Here is a 23,113-nt window from a genome sequence, read left to right on the forward strand (position 1 = left end):
AAATGAACCCCAAAAAATTAAGCCTCCAAGTAAGTCTGGTTACCTGTCACTTTTTAAATAACATGGGGTTTCTGAGTTCCCACTTTTTTTGCCCAGCACTATGCCCAGTATATCCAAAATCTTGAATTACATATTCCAAAACAAATAAAGCTAGATAAGTTTCTGATCCACTGACAATTTTTTTTTTGGCCTCAGAAAATGCACAAGTATTATAACTTTGTAGTGCTGACATCTAAAATCAGAATAAGATGCCAAGTGGCTATCTACAAAAGAGTAAAGTAAGAATAAGTTCTCCTACAAGTAGTCTTCCCTGAACACCCAAATTGGGTAAAATGTTCTTTCACACCACATATAGTGCATATAACTATTGCACTAATCACAGCACTGTAATGAAATGACTGGTTTATTGAGTTACAAGACTGTGAACTCACTGAAGAAAGGAACAGAATCATATTCAGATCCATAACTTCAGTATTTAGCAGAGTGCCTATGTACATAACATACAAAACTTTTCAAGTTTCACTGTATTGCAATTACTTGAAAATCCAGATCCACATTACTGAGAAATATATATTTACAGACCAGAACAATAAAACATTTATATACATAATTCAAGGTTAAGGTCAATTTCTTGACAGATACTCAATTTTAACAATCACATCATTCCAGATACATACTTAAAATACAAAAAAAAAAAAAAATAACTTCTATCAACCACTAGACTCTTCAATAAGAATGCATAAAAAGAAATGTCTATGGTTTCAGACACAATGCATAAATATGTAATGTATCACAAGAAAAACACAAAGGTGGGATGGAGGAACATAAGAAGAGTCTGTGCATGGTACTGAATTTAAGTTGATACAAATCAAACGGGATTATCATAGATTTAGGATGTTAAATTTAAGACCCAAGGTATCTACAAAGAATAAATCTGAAAAATACTGAAATAAATGTAAGGAACTTGAAATTATTCACTAAAAAAGATCAAGTGAATAACAAAAGGCAGTAATGAAAGACTGAAAGACAAGAAAAGCATAAGACTTACAAAAGACAAATCCAAAATAGTAGAAGTCCTACATTATCAAAACTTACTTGAAATACAGATGCATTGAGCAGCTAAGATGGCGGCATAGAGGGGAGTGGAAGCTAGTTAGTCCCCCTGGAACAACTAACAAACAACAGGATCAACTAGTAAATAGCATGGAATAACAGTGGGGAGACAAATGCGACTGTCCACTCATCATACACCAACCTGAATTGGGAGGAATGCCCAAGATCGCAGCATAAAATCTGTAAGTAAAAACTGTGGACCTGTGCCGAGAGCCCCTCCCTCAGGGCAGCCTGAACTGCAAAGCCTCACTGTGTTAGAGAGCAGCACTCTTTGAACAAACGAATATACCTCAGCCCAGCTCCAACTGGGATTTTAATGCTAACCACACAATACAGACTGCGAATCCCAAAGAAGCAGACAGAGGTTTCTGGTAACTGACCTTGGAGAGTCTGGGGATGTATGTGTCTCCGAACGGAGAGCCCAAAGCATCAGGTGCTATCTCTGGTCGACAGGTGAATCTGGGGCTTTCCGTCCCTTTCTCTCTCTCTCAACCTGGGCAGCTCAGTGGATAAAGCCTCAACTGTTTTTGGCTTGCAGTGCTCTACAGTAGAGAAAGCCTCAGCCATTTTAAACACCCAGCACTCTGACCCAGACCAAGGTGGAGATAGCAGAGTCAGAGAAACAAAGAATATTTATATGCAAATGAACTCTCTCTAGGGGGCTTAGCTTCCCAAGAGGAAAGAGGTGGGGCCCAGATCTATTACCCACCTTCCATTCAGAATAAGACCCCAGAGCCTAGGGGAAAACAACTACCGGCCATATATCTCCTTACCTCAGTCTGCAGTGACAGGCTGACAGGCGCACTTGCTGGGCAGAAAAGCACAAGGTGTGACAATCCTCTAAGACACACCGTCAGGGAAACTGGATACTGAATATTTCCTCCTGAGACCTGAGCCTGTTCTCATCTGGGAAAACCTGATTGGGATGGCCAGGGAGACTAGATGCCTAGACAACAGAAAACTACAACCTACACTAAGAAAAATGAAGCTATGGTCCAGTCAAAGGAACAAACTTACATTTCAACTGAGATACAGGAATTTAAACTAATGCTAAATCAATTCAAAAAGTTTAGAGAAGATATGGCAAAAAAGATACAGGCTATAAAGCAAATACTGGGCATATATAAGGCAGAAATCGAAAGTTCGAAAAAATTGGCAGAATCTATGGAAATGAAAGGCACAACACGAGATGAAAGACACAATGGAAACATATAACAACAGATGGCAAGAGGCAGAAGAAAACATTCAGGAACTGGCGAACAAGGCATCTGAAAGCCTACACACAAAACAACAGATAGAGAAAAGAATGGAAAAATATGAGCAATGTCTCTAGGAACTTAAAGACAAAACGAAATACAAGAATGTACGTATCACTGGTGTCCCAGAAAGAGGAGAGAAGGAAAAAGGGGCAGAAGCAATAACAGAGGAAATCATGAAAATTTCCCACCTCTTATGAAAGACATAAAATTACAGACCCAAGAAGCACAGCATACGCCAAACAGAATAGAACTGAATAGGCCTACACCAAGACACTTAGATTATCAAACATCAAAGATAAAGAGAGAATCCTGAAAGCAGCAAGAGAAAAGCAATCCATATCATATGCAAAGGAAGCTTAACAAGACTATATGTGGATTTCTCAGCAGAAACCATGGAGGCAAAAAGGTGAAGTGGTGTGATATATTTAAGATACTGAAAGAGAAAAAACTCCAACCAAGAATCCTATATCCGGCAAAACTGTCCTTCAAATATGAGGGAGAGTTCAAAATATTCTCTGACAGACAATGAAAGAAATTGTGAACAAAATACCTACCCTACAGGATATACTAACGGGAGCACTACAGACTGACAGAAACAGACAGGAGTGAGAGGTTTGGAACACAAATTTGGGAGATGGTAGCACAGCAATGTAAGTACACTGAACAAAGATAACTAAATATGGTTGAAAGAGGAAGGTTAGGAGCACGTGAGACACCAGAAGAAAAGAGGAAAGATAAAGACTGGGACTGTAAAATTCAGAGAAATCTAGAGGGTTCAACAACTGTGATAAAATGTACAAATATGTTTTTTCACAAGGGAGGATAAATGAATGTCAACCTTGCAAGGTGTTAAAAATAGGGAGGCACTGACGGGAAAATACAATCAACATGAAGTAGAGACTATAATTAACAGAATCACTGTATTATGCTTCCTTTAATGTAACAAAGGGAAAATACCAAGGTAAATGCGGATAAGACAGGTCACAGAGGAGGGGTGTGAGACTCTTTGCATTGGTGGTGTTGTCTGACTCTTTATCCTACTTTGATCTAGGGTTATCTTTCCTTTTGCTGCTTCCTGGCTATCATATTTCTTTTTTCCTCTTTCTTTTTTCTTTTTCTTTTGCCTCTTTACCTTCTCTGACTCTTCCTCCTGCTTTGTGAAAAAAATATAAATGTCCTTATATAGATAGTGGTGAGGGTGGTGAACACATAAATATGTGGACTATACAGGGAACCATCCATTGTTTACTTAGGATAGAACGTATGGCATGTGAACAAAATCATCTCAAAAAAAAAAAATGTGTTGATGATGAAACCTTGAGAACAATATACTGAGTGGAATAAGCCAGACACGTAAGGACAAATATTGCAGGGTCTCACTGATAGGACTAATTATAATATGTAAACTCACAGACATGAAATATAAGTTACCAAGATACAGAACGAGACTAAAGAATGGGGAGCGGAAGCTTAGTATGAGCAGAATGTTCAACTAGGATGAACTTAAATGTCTGGAAATGAACAGAGGTGATGGGAGCACGTTGTGAGAACAACTAACAGTGCTGAATGGTGTGTGAATATGGTAGAAAGGGGAAGATCAGAGTCATGTATGTCACCAGAAGGAAAGCTGGAGGTTAAAAGATGGGAATGTATAAAACAGTAAACCTTGTGCTGGGCAATGTCTGAGATTAACTGTACAAATATTAGAAATCTCTTTCATGAACCAGAACAAATGTTTGACACTACAACTAGAAGTTAATAATAGAGGGGCATATAGGGAAAAAACATACCTACTGCAAACTATATACTACTGTTTGCAGTATTTCAACGTTCATTCATAAACAGTAACAAATGTACTAAACCAATACTACGAGTCAACAATGGGGGTGGTTAGGGATACAGGAGAATTTAAGTTTCCTTTTCTTTTCTTTTCTTTTTTTCTTCTTTGTCTTTATTTCTTTTGGAGGTAAGGAAAATATTCTAAAAATTGAACAAAAATTAATTATGGTGATGGATGCACAGCTGTATGATGGTACTGGGGGCAACTGTACACTTTGGATCTTTGGATAATTGTATGGTATGTGAACAATCACAGTTTAAATAAATAAATAAATAAATAAATAAATAAATAAATAAATGGATTAAACTCTCCAGTCAAAAGGCAGAGAATGGCAAAATGTATAAAAAAGCATGACTCGACTTCCAGGAAGATGGCAGAATAGGAGAGACAGAGCAAAATTCTCCTCTGGAAAAAACTAGAGATAAAGGACAGAAAGTGCTCCAGGACAGCAGTTCTAGGGTTCCATGGGCTGGGCAGGGACTTCTATATCATATAGTGAGTATGGAGTTGGAGAAGCTGAGAGACTGCGTTTAGGACTGATGAGTATTCAGCCAAGAAGTCCACTGATAGATAAATGAGCAGTTGGAGCCAGCTGACTAGGACAGAGGGGAGCAGCCTTCCATGCCCCATACACCCTCCTCAGCACTTGGCAGGGATGATAACCCTTCAGAGACACGCGGCGAAAAGCCCCCATGCCAGGGATTCACGGTTGGAAGTGTGCAGACGACTGCAGAAGGTGGCAGCTTTCTACACCCCACGCAACCATCTTAGCAGTTGGCTGGGGAGATAACCCTTCACAGCCCCATGGCTGCGAAGCTGGGGACTAGCCACCAGGCACAGAGCAGCTTTCTAAGCCACAATTATGCATTTGGCTGGCAAGATAATCCTTCACTGCCATGTGGTCGAGGGCTCCCATGAGGGAATTTGGGACTCAGTGGACTTGTGACACCATCCTCCCTTCCTCCACAGAAGCCCACAATGTGAACAACCTAGAGGCAAGGGCACTGCATGGACTCATGGGCACAAGGCAGACTGGTACTGTGGGGAATGTGAGCTGAATGGTGAGACACGGTCTTCTGCAGCCCCAGTGCACATGGACAATGGTACACCGACTGGAATTCCACATGGTTTGGACCACCCCTCACTGCAGAGATGAAGCTGAAGAAGAACTAGCTTGACGGTAAGAGGTGGCTCGAGAGCGCCATCTGCTGGTAGGACAGGGAAAGCACATTCTGTCAAGCTGTCACTTGGCCAAATTACAGATAAATGTTCAAATAATTCTGCATATCCTAAAAGAACCTTATTAAGATAAGCAAATGCCAAGAGGACAAAAACAACAAAAATTATAACCATATGAAGAAAAAAGAAGATAAGGACAACACAAATGTCCAAATTGAAAAACCAGAGGAGACACAGAACGTGGAGCAATTAATCAAAGAAGTATTCAGAAACATCAGTATCATGGCTCAGGATATAAAGGACATCAAGAAGACAAAAAATAGCACAAAGAAGAATTTGCAAGACTAAATAACAAGCAGTGGATCTTATGGAAATACAAGACACTACCGATAAAATTAAAAATATTCTTGAGACACATAACAGCAGATTTGAATACAGAGAGGAAAGAATCGGCGAACTCGAGGACACTGTGATGGAATGTGAAAGAACAAAAGAATAAATGGTGAAAAAAATCAAAAAATTTGAAATAGATCTCAGGGAAATGATGGACAACATGAAGTACACAAATATAAGACTCACTTGTGTTCCACAAGGTGAAGAGTAAAGGGCTAGGAAGAGTATTCAAAGACACTGGTGGGGAAAATTTCCAAAATCCTTCAAAATGACATAAATATGCAAATCATAGATGCACAACGAACTCCAAATAGAATGAATCCAAATAAACCCTCTCCACGACATATTCAGATCAGATTGTCAAATGGGGAGGAGGAGGAGCAAGTTATAAAAGCAGCAAGAGAAGAAATTCACCACATACAAGGAAAACAACAGAAGACTACATAGTGACTACTCAGTAAGCACCATAGAGGGGAGAAGGCAGTGGTATGAGAGATTCAAAATTGTGAAAGAGAAAAATTGCCAACCAAGAAATCTTTATCCAGCAAAGCTCTACTTCAAATCTGAGGGAGAGCTTAAAATCTTCACAGACAAACAGATGCTGAGAGAATTTGCTAACAAGAGACCTGCCCTACAAGAAATACTAAAGGGAACCCCACAGGGAAAGAAAAAAAGAAAGGAGAGAGAGGTCTGCAGAAGGTCTCAGAACTAAAGAATTTTAGTACAGGTAGGTAAAAGGAAATAGAGAGGAAAAAAATATATGTGACAAAGGATATGATGGCTGATTTAAGAACTGACTTCACGGTAATAACATTGAATGTGAATGGATTAAACTCCCCTACTAAAAGATACAGATTGGCAGAATGGATTAAAAAACATGAACTATCAATATGTTGCTAACAAGAGACTCATCTTAGACCCAGCAACACAAAAAAATTGAAAGTGAAAGGTTGGAAAAAATATTCCATCCAAACTATGGCCAAAAGAAAGCAGGAGAAGCAACATTAGTCTCAGAAAAAATAGACTATAAATGCAAGGATGTCACAAGAGACAAAGAAGATCACTATATACTAATAAAAGAAACAATTCAACAACAAGAAATAACAATCATAAATGTCCATGAATCCAATCAAGGTGCACCAAGGTACATGAGACAAACAATGGCAAAACTGAAGGAAACAATAGATGTTTTCACAGTAATTGTGACAGACTTCAATACATAACTCTCTACTATAGATAGATCAACCAGACAAAAGACCAATAAGGAAACTGAAAACCTAAACAATGTGATAAATGAATATCACTTCACAGACACATGTAGAGCATTACATCCCAAATCACCAGGATACACATTCTTCTCTAGTGCTCATGGAACATTCTCCAGAATTGATCATATGCTGGGCCATAAAACAAGCACCAATAAATTTAAAAAGACTGAAATTATTCAAAGCACATTCTCTGATCACAACGGAATACAATTAGAAGTCAATAACCATATACTGAAGCTTAAACAACACACTCCTAAACAATGAGTGGCTTAAAGAAACAGCAAGAGAAACTGCTAAATATCTAGAGACAAATGAAAACGAGAACACAACATATCAAAACTTATGGGATGCAGCAAAGCTGGTATTGAGGGAGAATTTTATAGCTCTAAATGCATACATAAAAAAGGAAGAAAGAGCTAAAATCTAAGAACTAATGAAAAACAGAAGAAACTAGAAAATGAACAGTAAACTAATCCTAAACCAAGTAGAAGAAAAGAAACAACAAGGATTAAAGCAGAAATAAATGACACAGAAAACAAAAAAACAATAGAGAATAAACAAAACCAAAATTTAGCTGATTTTTTTATGTTGAACCATCCTTGCGTGCCTGGAATTAACCCCATTTGTTCACGGTGTATGATTTTTTTAATGGATTCGATTTTCAAGTATTTTATTGAGAATTTTTGTATCTGTATTCATAAGGAAGACTGGCTTGTAGTTTTCCTTTCTTGTAGCATCTTTACTTGGTTTTGGTATTAGAAACGAATCAAAAGGGAAGAATCAAACGATCATCTCAAGGGATGCTGAAAAATGATTCGACAAAATCCAGCCTCCTTTTTTGATAAAAACACTTCAAAAGGTAGTAATTGAAGTAAACTTCCTCAATATGATAAAGGACTTATATGGAAAACCCACACCCAGCATAGTACTCAATGGCAACAGACTGAAAGCCTTCCCTCTAAGATCAGGAATGAGACAAGAATGCTCGGTGTCACCACTGTTATTCAACATTGTGCTAGAAGTGATAGCCAGGGAAATCTGGCAAGACAAAGACATAAAAGGAATCCAAACTGGAAAGGAAGAAATAAAACTGTCATTATTTGCAGATGATATGATCTTGTATTTGGAAAATCCTGAGAAATCAACAATACAGCTACAAGAGCTAATAAACAAATTTAGCGAAGTAGCAGAATACAAGATTAATGCACATAAGTCAGCAATGTTCCTATATACCAGAAATGACCTAACTGAAGAGACACTCAAGAAAAAGAATCCACTCTCAATAGCAATTAAAAAAATCACATACCTAGGAAAAAACTTAACCAAGGATGTAAAAGACCTATACATAGAAAATTACCTAACTTTACTAAAAGAAATAGAAGGGGACATAAACAAATGGAAAGATATTCTGTATTCCGTGTTCATAGATAGGAAGGCTGAATGTCGTTAAGATGACAATTCTACACAAACTCACCTACAGATTCAGACGCAATGCAATTCCAACCAAAACTCCAACAACCTACTTTGCAGACTTGGAAAAGCTAGTAATCAAATTTATTTGGAAGGGAAAGGTGCCTCAAAATGATAAAAAAAAAAAAAAAATTCTGAAAAAGGAAAATGAAGTGGGAAAACTTATATTTCCTGACTTTGAAGCTTACTATAAAGACATAGTAGTCAAAACTGCATGGTAGTCACACAAAGACAGACATATCTATCAACAGAATCAAATTGAGAATTCAGAAATAGACCCCCAGATCTAAGGTCATCTGATCTTTGATAAGGCTCCCAAATCCACTAAACTGGGACACAACAATCTCTTCAACAAATGGGGCTGGGAGAATTGGATATCCATATCCATGAAAGAGGTCCCCTACCTCACCCTACACAAAAATTAACTGAAAGTGGATCAAAGACCTCAATATAAGAGACAGTACCATAAAACTCCTAGAAGATAATATAGGGAAACATCTTCAAAACCTAGTATTAGGAGGTCACTTCTTAGACCTTATACCCAAAGCACAAGCAACAAAAGAAAAAATGGATAAACGGGAACTCCTCAAACTTAAAAGCTTCTGTACCTCAAAGGAATTTGTCAAAAAGTTGAGGCAGTCAACCGAATGGGAAAAAAATATTTGGAAACCATGTATCTGATAAAGGACTGATATCTTGTATATATAAAGAAACAGCCCAATTATGAAATGGGCAAAAGATGTGAAAAGACATTTCTCTGAAGAGGAAATACAAATGGCTGAAAAACACATGAAAAAAAGTTTATCTTCACTAGCTATTAGGGAGATTCAAATCAAGGCCACAATGAGATATCACCTCACACCAATTACAATGGCTACCATTAAACAAACAGGAAACTACAAATGCTGGAGAGGATGTGGAGAAATTGGAACTCTTGTTCACTGTTGGTGGGACTGGTGTAACAGTACAGCCACTCTGGAGGACAGTTTGGCAGTTCCTCAGAAAACTAGATATTGAGTTGCCCTATGATCCAACAATTTCATTTCTCAGTATATACCCAGATGATCTGAAAGCAGCAACACAAACAGATACTTGCACACCGATGTCCATGGTGACACTGTTTACAACTGCCAAGAAATGGAAACAATCCAAATATCCTTCAACAGATGAGTGGATAAAGAAAATGTGGTATACACACAATGGAATACTACACAGCAGTAAGGAGGAACAAGGTCGTGAAAGATGACAAAATGGATGATAAGTGTCTTAAAAAGTAGAATATAGGGGACCTAGATATAGTCAGAAAGTAGTGAAGGGAGAACCATAACCTGATATGTACAGATGTGATAATGAAGGTGATCTTAATGGTATGGGAATGGTCCGGAGTGACTATGGTACATTAATAGGATTATAAGTATCAATGACGCACTGAAGATCAACATGTTCATAAATGGTTGTTTAAAAGCAAGTAGCCCACAAACCTAAATAAGTGTTACCAAGATATACTTATAAGGTACGACATTGTAGCAGAGGGTTAACAACGGAGTGGTACGAAAAAACTACTCTTAACATAACAACACTATATTTAATGGGAATATCTTACCAACTCTACAATAATACTAGGGATGAATAATTGGCAGCAAATAAGAGCTCTGGAATGTATTGTTATGATAAGTGTTCAAAGTTGAGAGTGATGATGATTGTACAACTAAATGAAAATAATGTAAGAGACTTTATCTTGGCATAGAATATATACTAAATCAAGATAGGAACCCACTACTTAATAAATCAAGCCCTTGACTTGAGACTTGCTGTGTGGGACCAAAGAGATGGTTATATGGTGTTAAACCCATATTTTCTGTAGCACACTATATAATTTAACTTGTATGGTCAGTTTACTCAGATGGTATGGGAATATATTTCAATCAAATAAAATTTTTAAAAAAAGTAAATGGGGGGAGAAGGGGTATGGGATGTTTTGAGTGTTGTCTTTTACTTTTATTTTTATTCTTATTTTCTGGAGTAATGAAAAGGTTCAAAAATTGATTGTGGTGTTGAATGCACAACTATATACCAAAACTGTGAACAACTGTTGTACACTTGGATGACGGTACAGTATGTGACTATATTTTAATAAAATTACATTAAAAATTTTTAATAAAAACTTTCATGTATAGACGGACATAATTAAGAATTAAAAAAAAAAAAAAAAGACAACCTGCATAATGGGAAGATTTGGAAACCATATATCTGAGAAGGGTTTAATAGCCAGAAAATAAAAAAGTTCCACAACTCAACAACCAAAAGAAAGCAGGAACTCAGGCATTATTTGCATACTGAAATACATAGCAGCATTTTTCACAATTGCTAAACGATGGAAGCAACCCAAGTGTCCATATATGATCCAGCAATTTCAACTCTCAGTATTTACCCACAGGATTTGAAAGCAATGACACAAACAGATATTTGTACACCAATGTTCAGAGTGGCATCGTTCTACAATTGCCAAGACATGGACACAACCTAAATGTCCTTCATCAGATAAGTGGATAAACAAAATGTGGTATATACACATGACAGGATACTATGCAGCAGTAAGAAGGAACGAGGTAATAAAAATATGACAACATGGATGAATCTTGAAGACACAATGCTGAGTGAAATAAGCCAGATACAAAAAGAGAGACATTATACGTTACCACTAATGTGAACTCTGTGAAAAATGCAAAACAAGTGTCTTATATCATAGAATATAGGGGACCTAGGAATAGACAGCAGCTAGTGAAGGGAACAATAATATAATAAGAACAGATAAGATACTGAGGCTGATTTTAATGATATGGGAAAGCCCAGGTGTTGACTATGGTTCATTAATTTTCTTTTGGTATGGGAGGACTATACTGGAAGGAATGAGGTTATTTCAGGATATTCGTTTTTCCCATTGCTTTGCTTTGTTTGGAAATGTTTTTTTATGATAAACAAAGTAATTTTAAATTTAAAAAAAAAAAGAAATACATGGAAATCTGATTTAAAAGGAGGTAGTGTAGCCAAAAATAATAAAATAAAATAAAATGTGGTATAAACATACAATGGAATATTAGTCAGCCATAAAAAGGAATGAAACTCTGATACATGCTACAATATTGGATGAACCCTGAAGACATCACAGTGAGTGAAATAAGCCAGACACAAAGGGACAAATATTGTATGGCTTTTTCTTTCTCTTTTCTTTCTTTCTTTCTTTTTTTTTTTTTGCAATCAGAGAGCTTATTACTTATACAGACATCAAAAGTAAGGGCAAGATTGGCATGGGGTCAGTTCCCCATGTCCCTAGTCCCAAAATGACACTGAACTGGAGAGGTCGGATGATATATGGCACAAGTGGTGGACTGCTCTGCCATGGAGGAGCCAACTCTAAACTACTGCCAAGCAGTTTTATAGACTTGTGCATGGCTTCTTTTATATGGAATACTTAAGATAAGCAATTTCATAGAGAGAAAGCAGAACACTGGTTACATGGGGAGACAGGGATTTATAGTAAATGAGTAGGAGTTTTGGTTTCAGATGATCAAAATAGTAGGACTAATAGTGAATGTTGCACAGTATTGTCAATGTACTCTGTATCAAAGAAGTGTCCACTTAAAATGTTTAAAATGATTTTAGTTAGTAAATTTTACCATAATTAGAACTAAATTATAAAAAAGAAAACAGAGAAAAAGAGCCCCTAAAAAATAATTATACTGGTAGATTTCTCAGAATCAATAACCTCAACAAGTAACAAAGAATCAATATCTGTACTTGTGCTTTGACTTAATAAAGAAGAAATCTGTAACACAAATAAGCATTCACTCTGCTTATATCTTTTAAGATAATTAGTAGAAAAATAATATTGCAAAGATCAAAAAAAGAAATCAATATCCATATTAGGAAATATTTTACAACTAAAAGATAATGAAACATTACATATCACAATGTATGGAAATCTGCTTGTAGAAAAATTAATCCCAACTCTCTACCTCACACCATACATAAAAATGTGAAAAGTAAAACAAAAAAGTTTCCAGAAGAAAACACAATAGAATATATTAATAACTTTGGCATATGCAAAGGTTTCTATAAAAGGTCAAAAAAAACAATAACCTTAAAGAAAATTTTTTATACACTATATTGGGCATTAGCAAATTATGGAGAACAGGCCCAATCTGGTCCCCCTCATCTTTTTAAAATAACATTTTATTGGAACAAAGCCACACTTATTCATTTTAATATTATCTGTGGCTGCTGTCACAGTACAACTACAGAACTGGTTAAGTTATAATAGAATCCACATGGCCCCAAAACCCCAAACATTTACTACCTTGCTTTTTACAGAAAAAATTTACTCACTCCTACTGTACATTACATTTAAGGACTTGTTTGTCAAAAAACATGAGAGCTACCAAGTGGAGAAAATATGAGCAATACATATGTCAGACAAAGGACCCACAAATCAAGAATACATAAAAATTTTTTTAAAAAACAATGAGAGACGCGGGGCAAGATGGCAGACTGGTGAACTGTATGTTTTAGTTACTCATCCAGGAAAGTAGGTAGAAAGCCTACTGCGTGGACTGGACACCACAGAGCAATCTGACTTTGGGCATACTTCATACAACACTCATGAAAACGTGGAACTGCTGAGATCAGCAAAATCTGTAAGTTTTTGCGGCCAGGGGACCCGCGCCCCTCCCTGCCAGGCTCAGTCCCGGGGGAGGAGGGGCTATCAGCTCCGGGAAGGAGAAGGGAGAACTGCAGTGGCAGCCCTTATCGGAAACTCATTCTACCGATCCAAACTCCAACCATAGATAGACTGAGACCAGACACCAGAGAATCTGAGAGCAGCCAGCCCAGCAGAGAGGAGACAGGCATAGAAAAAAAACAACACGAAAAACTCCAAAATAAAAGCGGAGGATTTTTGGAGTTCTGGTGAACATAGAAAGGGGAAGGGCCCTGAGGCGCATATGCAAATCCCGAAGAAAAGCTGATCTCTCTGCCCTGTGGACCTTTCCTTAATGGCCCTGGCTGCTTTGTCTCTTAGCATTTCAATAACCCATTAGATCTCTGAGGAGGGCCCGTTTTTTGTTTGTTTGTTTGTTTCTTTGTTTTTTTAATCCTTTTTTCTTTTCCTAAAACAATTACTCTAAGAAGCCCAAAACAGAAAGCTTCAAAGACTTGCTATTTGGGCAGGTCAAGTCAAGAGCAGAACTAGGAGAGCTCTGAGACAAAACGCAATAATCCAGTGGCTGAGAAAATTCACTAAAAACCACAACTTCCCAAGAAAAGTGGGGTGTCCGCTCACAGCCATCATCCTGGTGGACAGGAAACACTCCTGCCCATCGCCAGCCCCATAGCCCAGAACTGCCCCAGACAACCCAGTGTGACGGAAGTACTTCAAATAACAGGCACACACCACAAAACTGGGCGTGGACATTAGCCATCCCTGCAACCTCAGCTGATTGTCCCAGAGTTGGGAAGGTAGAGCAGTGTGAATTAACAAAGCCCCATTCAGCCGTCATTTCAGCAGACTGGGAGCCTCCCTACACAGCCCAGCAGCCCAGAACTGCCCTGGGGGGACGGCACTCACCTGTGACATAGCACAGTCATCCCTCAACAGAGGACCTGGGGTGCACAGCCTGGAAGACGGGCCCACTTGCAAGTCTCAGGAGCCATACGCCAATACCAAGGACTTGTGGGTCAGTGGCAGAGACAAACTGTGGCAGGACTGAACTGAAGGATTAGACTATTGCAGCAGCTTTAAAACTCTAGGATCACCAGGGAGATTTGATTGTTAGAGCCACCCCACCCCCCGACTGCCCAGAAACACGCCCCATATACAGGGCAGGCAACACCAACTACGCACGCAAGCTTGGTACACCAATTGGACCCCACAAGACTCACTCCCCCACTCACCAAAAAGGCTAAGCAGGGGAGAACTGGCTTCTGGAGAACAGGTGGCTCATGGACGCCACCTGCTGGTTAGTTAGAGAAAGTGTACTCCACGAAGCTGTAGATCTGATAAATTAGAGATAAGGACTTCAATTGGTCTACAAATCCTAAAAGAACCCTATCAAGTTCAGCAAATGCCACGAGGCCAAAAACAACAGAAAATTATAAAGCATATGAAAAAACAGACGATATAGATAACCCAAGCCCAAGCACCCAAATCAAAAGACCAGAAGAGACACAGCACCTAGAGCAGCTACTCAAAGAACTAAAGATGAACAATGAGACCATAGTACGGGAGACAAAGGAACTCAAGAAGACCCTAGAAGAGCATAAAGAAGACATTGCAAGACTAAATAAAAAAATGGATGATCTTATGGAAATTAAAGAAACTGTTGACCAAATTAAAAAGATTCTGGACACTCACAGTATAAGACTAGAGGAAGTTGAACAACGAATCAGTGACCTCGAAGATGACAGAATGGAAAATGAAAGCATAAAAGAAAGAATGGGGATAAAAACTGAAAAAATCGAAATGGACCTCAGGGATATGATAGATAATATGAAACGTCTGAACATAAGACTCATTGGTGTCCCAGAAGGGGAAGAAAAGGGTAAAGGTCTAGGAAGAGTATTCAAAGAAATTGTTGGGGAAAACTTCCCAAATCTTCTAAACAACATAAATACACAAATCATAAATGCTCAGCGAACTCCAAATAGAATAAATCCAAATAAACCCACTCCAAGACATATACTGATCACACTGTCAAACACAGAAGAGAAGGAGCAAGCTCTGAAAGCAGCAAGAGAAAAGCAATTCACCACATACAAAGGAAACAGCATAAGACTAAGTAGTGACTACTCAGCAGCCACCATGGAGGCAAGAAGGCAGTGGCACGATATATTTAAAATTCTGAGAAAAATTTCCAGCCAAGAATACTTTATCCAGCAAAGCTCTCCTTCAAATTTGAAGGAGAGCTTAAATTTTTCACAGACAAACAAATGCTGAGAGAATTTGCTAACAAGAGACCTGCCCTACTGGAGATACTAAAGGGAGCCCTACAGACAGAGAAACAAAGAAAGGACAGAGAGACTTGGAGAAAGGTTCAGTACTAAAGAGATTCGGTATGGGTACAATAAAGGATATTAATACACAGAGGGGAAAAATATGACAAACATAAACCAAAGGATAAGATGGCTGGTTCAAGAAATGCCTTCACGGTTATAACGTTGAATGTAAATGGATTAAACTCCCCCATTAAAAGTTATAGATTCGCAGAATGGATCAAAAAAAATGAATCATCAATATGTTGCATACAAGAGACTCATCTTAGACACAGGGACACAAAGAAACTGAAAGTGAAAGGATGGAAAAAAATATTTCATGCAAGCTACAGCCAAAAGAAAGCAGGTGTAGCAATATTAATCTCAGATAAAATAGACTTCAAATGCAGGGATGTTTTGAGAGACAAAGAAGGCCACTACGTACTAATAAAAGGGGCAATTCAGCAAGAAGAAATAACAATCGTAAATGTCTATGCACCCAATCAAGGTGCCACAAAATACATGAGAGAAACACTGGCAAAACTAAAGGAAGCAATTGATGTTTCCACAATAATTGTGGGAGACTTCAACACATCACTCTCTCCTATAGATAGATCAACCAGACAGAAGACCAATAAGGAAATTGAAAACCTAAACAATCTGATAAATGAATTAGATTTAACAGACATATACACGACATTACATCCCAAATCACCAGGATACACATACTTTTCTAGTGCTCATGGAACTTTCTCCAGAATAGATCAAATGCTGGGGCATAAAATAAGCCTCAGTAAATTTAAAAAGATTGAAATTATTCAAAGCACATTCTCTGACCACAATGGAATACAATTAGAAGTCAATAACCATCAGAGACTTAGAAAATTCACAAATACCTGGAGGTTAAACAACACACTCCTAAACAATCAGTGGGTTAAAGAAGAAATAGCAAGAGAAATTGCTAAATATATAGAGACGAATGAAAATGAGAACACAACATACCAAAACCTATGGGATGCAGCAAAAGCAGTGCTAAGGGGGAAATTTATAGCACTAAACGCATATATTAAAAAGGAAGAAAGAGCCAAAATCAAAGAACTAATGGATCAACTGAAGAAGCTAGAAAATGAACAGCAAACCAATCCTAAACCAAGTAGAAGAAAAGAAATAACAAGGATTAAAGCAGAAATAAATGACATAGAGAACAAAAAAACAATAGAAAGGATAAATATCACCAAAAGTTGGTTCTTTGAGAAGATCAACAAGATTGACAAGCCCCTAGCTAGACTGACAAAATCAAAAAGAGAGAAGACCCATATCAACAAAACAATGAATGAAAAAGGTGACATAACTGCAGATCCTGAAGAAATTAAAAAAATTATAAGAGGATACTATGAACAACTATATGGCAACAAACTGGATAATGTAGAGGAAATGGACAATTTCCTGGAAACATATGAACAACCTAGACTGACCAGAGAAGAAATAGAAGACCTCAACCAACCCATCACAAGCAAAGAGATCCAATCAGTCATCAAAAATCTTCCCACAAATAAATGCCCAGGGCCGGATGGCTTCACAGGGGAATCCTACCAAACTTTCCAGAAAGAACTGACACCAATCTTACTCAAACTCTTTCAAAACATTGAAGAAAAGGGAACACTACCTAACTCATTTTATGAAGCTAACATCAATCTAATACCAAAACCAGGCAAAGATGTTACAAAAAAGGAAAACTACCGGCCAATCTCCCTAATGAATATAGATGCAAAAATCTTCAACAAAATACTTGCAAATCGAATCCAAAGACACATTAAAAAAATCATACACCATGACCAAGTGGGGTTTATTCCAGGCATGCAAGGATGGTTCAACATAAGAAAACCAATCAATGTATTACAACACATTAACAAGTCAAAAGGGAAAAATCAATTGATCATCTCAATAGATGCTGAAAAAGCATTTGACAAAATCCAACATCCCGTTTTGATAAATACACTTCAAAAGGTCGGAATTGAAGGAAACTTCCTCAACATGATAAAGAGCATATATGAAAAACCCACAGCCAGCATAGTACTCAATGGTGAGAGACTGAAAGCCTTCCCTCTAAGATCAGGAACAAGACAAGGATGCCCGCTATCACCACTGTTATTCAACATTGTGCTGGAAGTGCTAGCCAGGGCAATCCGGCAAGACAAAGAAATAAAAGGCATCCAAATTGGAAAAGAAGAAGTAAAACTGTCATTGTTTGCAGATGATATGATCTTATATCTAGAAAACCCTGAGAATTCGACGATGCAGCTACTAGAGCTAATAAACAAATTTAGCAAAGTAGCGGGATACAAGGTTAATGCACATAAGTCAGTAATGTTTCTATATGCTAGAAATGAACAAACTGAAGAGACACTCAAGAAAAAGATACCATTTTCAATAGCAACTAAAAAAATCAAGTACCTAGGAATAAACTTAACCAAAGATGTAAAAGACCTATACAAAGAAAACTACATAACTCTACTAAAAGAAATAGAAGGGGACCTTAAAAGATGGAAAAATATTCCATGTTCATGGATAGGAAGGCTAAATGTCATTAAGATGTCAATTCTACCCAAACTCATCTACAGATTCAATGCAATCCCAATCAAAATTCCAACAACCTACTTTGCAGACTTGGAAAAGCTAGTTATCAAATTTATTTGGAAAGGGAAGATGCCTCGAATTGCTAAAGACACTCTAAAAAAGAAAAACCAAGTGGGAGGACTTACACTCCCTGACTTTGAAGCTTATTATAAAGCCACAGTTGCCAAAACAGCATGGTACTGGCACAAAGATAGACATATAGATCAATGGAATCGAATTGAGAATTCAGAGATAGACCCTCAGATCTATGGCCGACTGATCTTTGATAAGGCCCGCAAAGTCACTGAACTGAGTCATAATGGTCTTTTCAACAAATGGGGCTGGGAGAGTTGGATATCCATATCCAAAAGAATGAAAGAGGACCCCTACCTCACCCCCTACACAAAAATTAACTCAAAATGGACCAAAGATCTCAATATAAAAGAAAGTACCATAAAACTCCTAGAAGATAACGCAGGAAAACATCTTCAAGACCTTGTATTAGGCGGCCACTTCCTAGACTTTACACCTAAAGCACAAGCAACAAAAGAGAAAATAGATAAATGGGAACTCCTCAAGCTTAGAAGTTTCTGCACCTCAAAGGAATTTCTCAAAAAGGTAAAGAGGCAGCCAACTCAATGGGAAAAAATTTTTGGAAACCATGTATCTGACAAAAGACTGATATCTTGCATATATAAAGAAATCCTACAACTCAATGACAACAGTACAGTCGGCCCAATTATAAAATGGGCAAAAGATATGAAAAGACAGTTCTCTGAAGAGGAAATACAAATGGCCAAGAAACACATGAAAAAATGTTCAGCTTCACTAGCTATTAGAGAGATGCAAATTAAGACCACAATGAGATACCATCTAACACCAGTTAGAATGGCTGCCATTAAACAAACAGGAAACTACAAATGCTGGAGGGGATGTGGAGAAATTGGAACTCTTATTCACTGTTGGTGGGACTGTATAATGGTTCAGCCACTCTGGAAGTCAGTCTGGCACTTCCTTAGAAAACTAGATATAGAGTTACCATTCGATCCAGCGATTGCACTTCTCGGTATATACCCGGAAGATCGGAAAGCAGTGACACGAACAGATATCTGCACGCCAATGTTCATAGCAGCATTATTCACAATTGCCAAAAGATGGAAACAACCCAAATGTCCTTCAACAGATGAGTGGATAAATAAAATGTGGTATATACACACGATGGAATACTACGCGGCAGTAAGAAGGAACGATCTCGTGAAACATATGACAACATGGATGAACCTTGAAGACATAATGCTAAGCGAAATAAGCCAGGGACAAAAAGAGAAATATTATATGCTACCACTAATGTGAACTTTGAAAAATGTAAAACAAATGGCATATAATGTAGAATGTAGGGGAACTAGCAATAGAGAGCAATTAAGGAAGGGGGAACAATAATCCAAGAAGAACAGATAAGCTATTTAACGTTCTGGGGATGCCCAGGAATGACTATGGTCTGTTAATTTCTGATGGATATAGTAGGAACAAGTTCACAGAAATGTTGCTATATTAGGTAACTTTCTTGGGGTAAAGTAGGAACATGTTGGAAGTTAAGCAGTTATCTTAGGTTAGTTGTCTTTTTCTTACTCCCTTGTTATGGTCTGTTTGAAATGTTCTTTTAACTTTTTTTTCATACAGTTGATTTAAAAAAGAAGGGAAAGTTAAAAAAAAAAAAAAAAAAAAAACAAGGAAAAAAAAAAGATGCAGTGCCCCCTTGAGGAGCCTGTGGAGAATGCAGGGGTATTCGCCTACCCCACCTCCATGGTTGCTAACATGACCATAGACATAGGGGACTGGTGGTTTGATGGGCTGAGCCCTCTACCACAGGTTTTACCCTTGGGAAGACGGTTGCTGCAAAGGAGAGGCTAGGCCTCCCTATGGTTGTGCCTAAGAGCCTCTTCCCGAATGCCTCTTTGTTGCTCAGATGTGGCCCTCTCTCTCTAGCTAAGCCAACTTGAAAGGTGAAATCACTGCCCTCCCCCCTACGTGGGATCAGACACCCAGGGGAGTGAATCTCCCTGGCAACTTGGAATATGACTCCCGGGGAGGAATGTAGACCTGGCATCGTGGGACGGAGAACATCTTCTTGACCAAAAGGGGGATGTGAAAGGAAATGAAATAAGCTTCAGTGGCAGAGAGATTCCAAAAGGAGCCGAGAGGTCACTCTGGTGGGCACTCTTACGCACACTTTAGACAACCCTTTTTAGGTTCTAAAGAATTGGGGTAGCTGGTGGTGGATACCTGAAACTATCAAACTACAACCCAGAACCCATGAATCTCGAAGACCGTTGTATAAAAATGTAGCTTATGAGGGGTGACAAGGGGATTGGGAAAGCCATAAGGACCACACTCCACTTTGTCTAGTTTATGGATGGATGAGTAGAAAAATAGGGGAAGGAAACAAACAGACAAAGGTACACAGTGTTCTTTTTTACTTCAATTGCTCTTTTTCACTCTAATTATTATTCTTGTTATTCTTGTGTGTGTGCTAATGAAGGTGTCAGGGATTGATTTGGGTGATGAATGTACAACTATGTAATGGTACTGTGAACAATCGAAAGTACGATTTGTTTTGTATGACTGCGTGGTATATGAATACATCTCAATAAAATGAAGATTAAAAAAAAAAAAAAAAAAGACATAATCCTGAGCAAAATAAGCCAGGCACAAAAAGAGAGATATTGTATGTTACCACTGATGTGAATTCTGTGAAAAATGTACAATGTTTTATACTGTAGAATGTAGGGGACCTAGAGATACCAATTAGTGGAGGGGGAATGATAATCTAATAAGAACAGATAAACTATGGAGGGTAATCTCAATGTTATGGGAATGCTCAGGAATGATTATGGTTTGTAAACTTTCTTGGATATAGGAAGATCATGTTGGAAGCAATAGAGTTATTTTAGGTTTTTTTTTTCTCTTATTCCTTTGTTTTCTTACGGGTTGTTAATTTTCTTGGGGTATGGTAGGAATATGTTGGAAGCAATGTAGTTATTTTAGATTATTTGTTTTTCTTACTCCTCTGTTTGGACATGGTTTATTAATTTTCTTGGGGTATGGTAGGAACATATTGGAAGCAAAGTAGTTATTTTAGGTTATTTGTTTTCCTTAATCCATTGCTTTGTTTGAAATGTTGTGGGGTTTTTTTGGTTGTTGTTTGCCTGTTTGTTTTTAATTTTTTGATAAACAAAGTTAAAAAATTGAAAAAAAATCAGTTGAAAAATGGGAGTAAAAACTAAATGACAAATAGGGTGGGATGGGGGGATGGTTTGGGTATTCTCTTTTCACTTTTATTTTTTATTCTTATTCTGATTCTTTCTGATGTAAGGAAAATGTTCAGAAATAGATTGTGGTGATGAACGCATAACTATATGATCATACTGTGAACAGTTGATTGTATACCATGGATGACTGTATGGTTTGTGAATATATTTCAATAAAACTGAATTTAAAAAAAGAAAAAAAAAAGCTTTAAGGAAAAAAAAAAAAAAAAAATTATCCCAGTATCAGAATTCTTAAGCCCAGCATTGAAATATTCTACAGGAATATATTTGTACACTGAAAGGTCAAAATATTAGGATACCAACACTTGCAGCATAGCAACACACTCTATTGGCACAATTATATAGGCAATGAAAGGCCTACCCCTTAAAAATCATTTTTTTAAATGAATAATAGAGAGGGATGGGGAGGATGGGATGTTTTGGGTCTTCTTTTTTAACTTTAATTTTTATTCTTATTCTTCTGCGGTAACGAAAATGTTTAAAAAATTAATTGTGGTGATGAATGCACAACTATAGAACAGTACTGTGAACAAATGATTGTAAACTTTGGATGACTGTATGGTATGTGAATATATCTCAATAAAATTGTATTTAAAAAAAAAAAAAAAATGAGAAACTCAGACAACCAAATAAAAACCCAGGTAAAGACTTACACAGGTATTTCACTAAAGAATATAGCCTAGTGACCAGTAAATATGAAAAAGTGCTAATTTAATTAGTCATCAGGGAAACGCAATTTATAAACAATGCAATATCACCACAGATTCACCAAATAACTAAAATGAAAAACACATAAAAGTTTCAAGCATTGGTGAGAAAGTAGAGAACCAGAATTCTTGCAAAGTGCTTATATGACATAACAAATGAAGGAAGAATGATCCAAGGGCAGAACCATGGTTGCAAAGCTCTGGGCTGAAAGGATCTCCTCAGGCCAAGAGAGAGGAGAGGCCACTGGCCCATCCCATCTGCTGGAGATGGCATTTGGAGAATACATTAAGGAGTAGAGTGGCTGCCACCTCTGTACTTAAAAGCGTGGGGCCGCCACTCCAGCAGGCCTGGAGGACAAAGCATAGATAACTCTCAGGTCTTGAAATTTAGTGGAATTTGCCCTGCTGGGTTTTCTTGGGACTTGCTTGGGACCCATGACCCCTTCCATCCTTCCAATTTCTCTTTTGGAAAGGAAATGTCTAGCCTATGCCTAGTCACCATTGTATTTTGGAAACAACTTGTTTTCTAGTCTGTGGGAAACTGAGTTTTCCATGCTGCCTGAGGCATATCTAGGGTGGTGGCTGAGAATGCTGAGCCGCAGGCCTGCACAGAATGCCATGCAGGCCCGCCCTGTAAAGATGTAAGCCTTGTGACTATGATAACGATATACACCTGATGTATGTGTCTTGTGACTATGATATACACCTGATGTAGCTTGTGACTATGATGTTCCTGATGTAAACAAGGTGTACGCACCTGATGTAAATGCATCTGATGTAAACGTAGGTATCTGGTGGGCTCTCCCGAGCCCGAGGATCTTTAGCATATGCACATGATCTGCTCTAATAAATAGTTGGAGCAAAAATGCATTGGCGTCCACTCGCCCTAGAGGCAGTGGGCCCCCGGCTCCCT

General features: G+C 37.8%; 1 protein-coding gene across 2 annotated transcripts in view; it reads right to left on the reverse strand.

The window, feature by feature from the left end:
• Positions 1 to 23,113, reverse strand: part of SMARCC1 (SWI/SNF related, matrix associated, actin dependent regulator of chromatin subfamily c member 1) — a 243,667-nt gene that overhangs the window by 206,675 nt on the left and 13,879 nt on the right. The gene's annotated exons all lie outside the window — the stretch shown is intronic.

The sequence above is a fragment of the Choloepus didactylus genome, chromosome 1 (genome assembly GCF_015220235.1).
Source record: "Choloepus didactylus isolate mChoDid1 chromosome 1, mChoDid1.pri, whole genome shotgun sequence".
NCBI classification, from domain to species: Eukaryota; Metazoa; Chordata; class Mammalia; order Pilosa; family Megalonychidae; genus Choloepus; species Choloepus didactylus.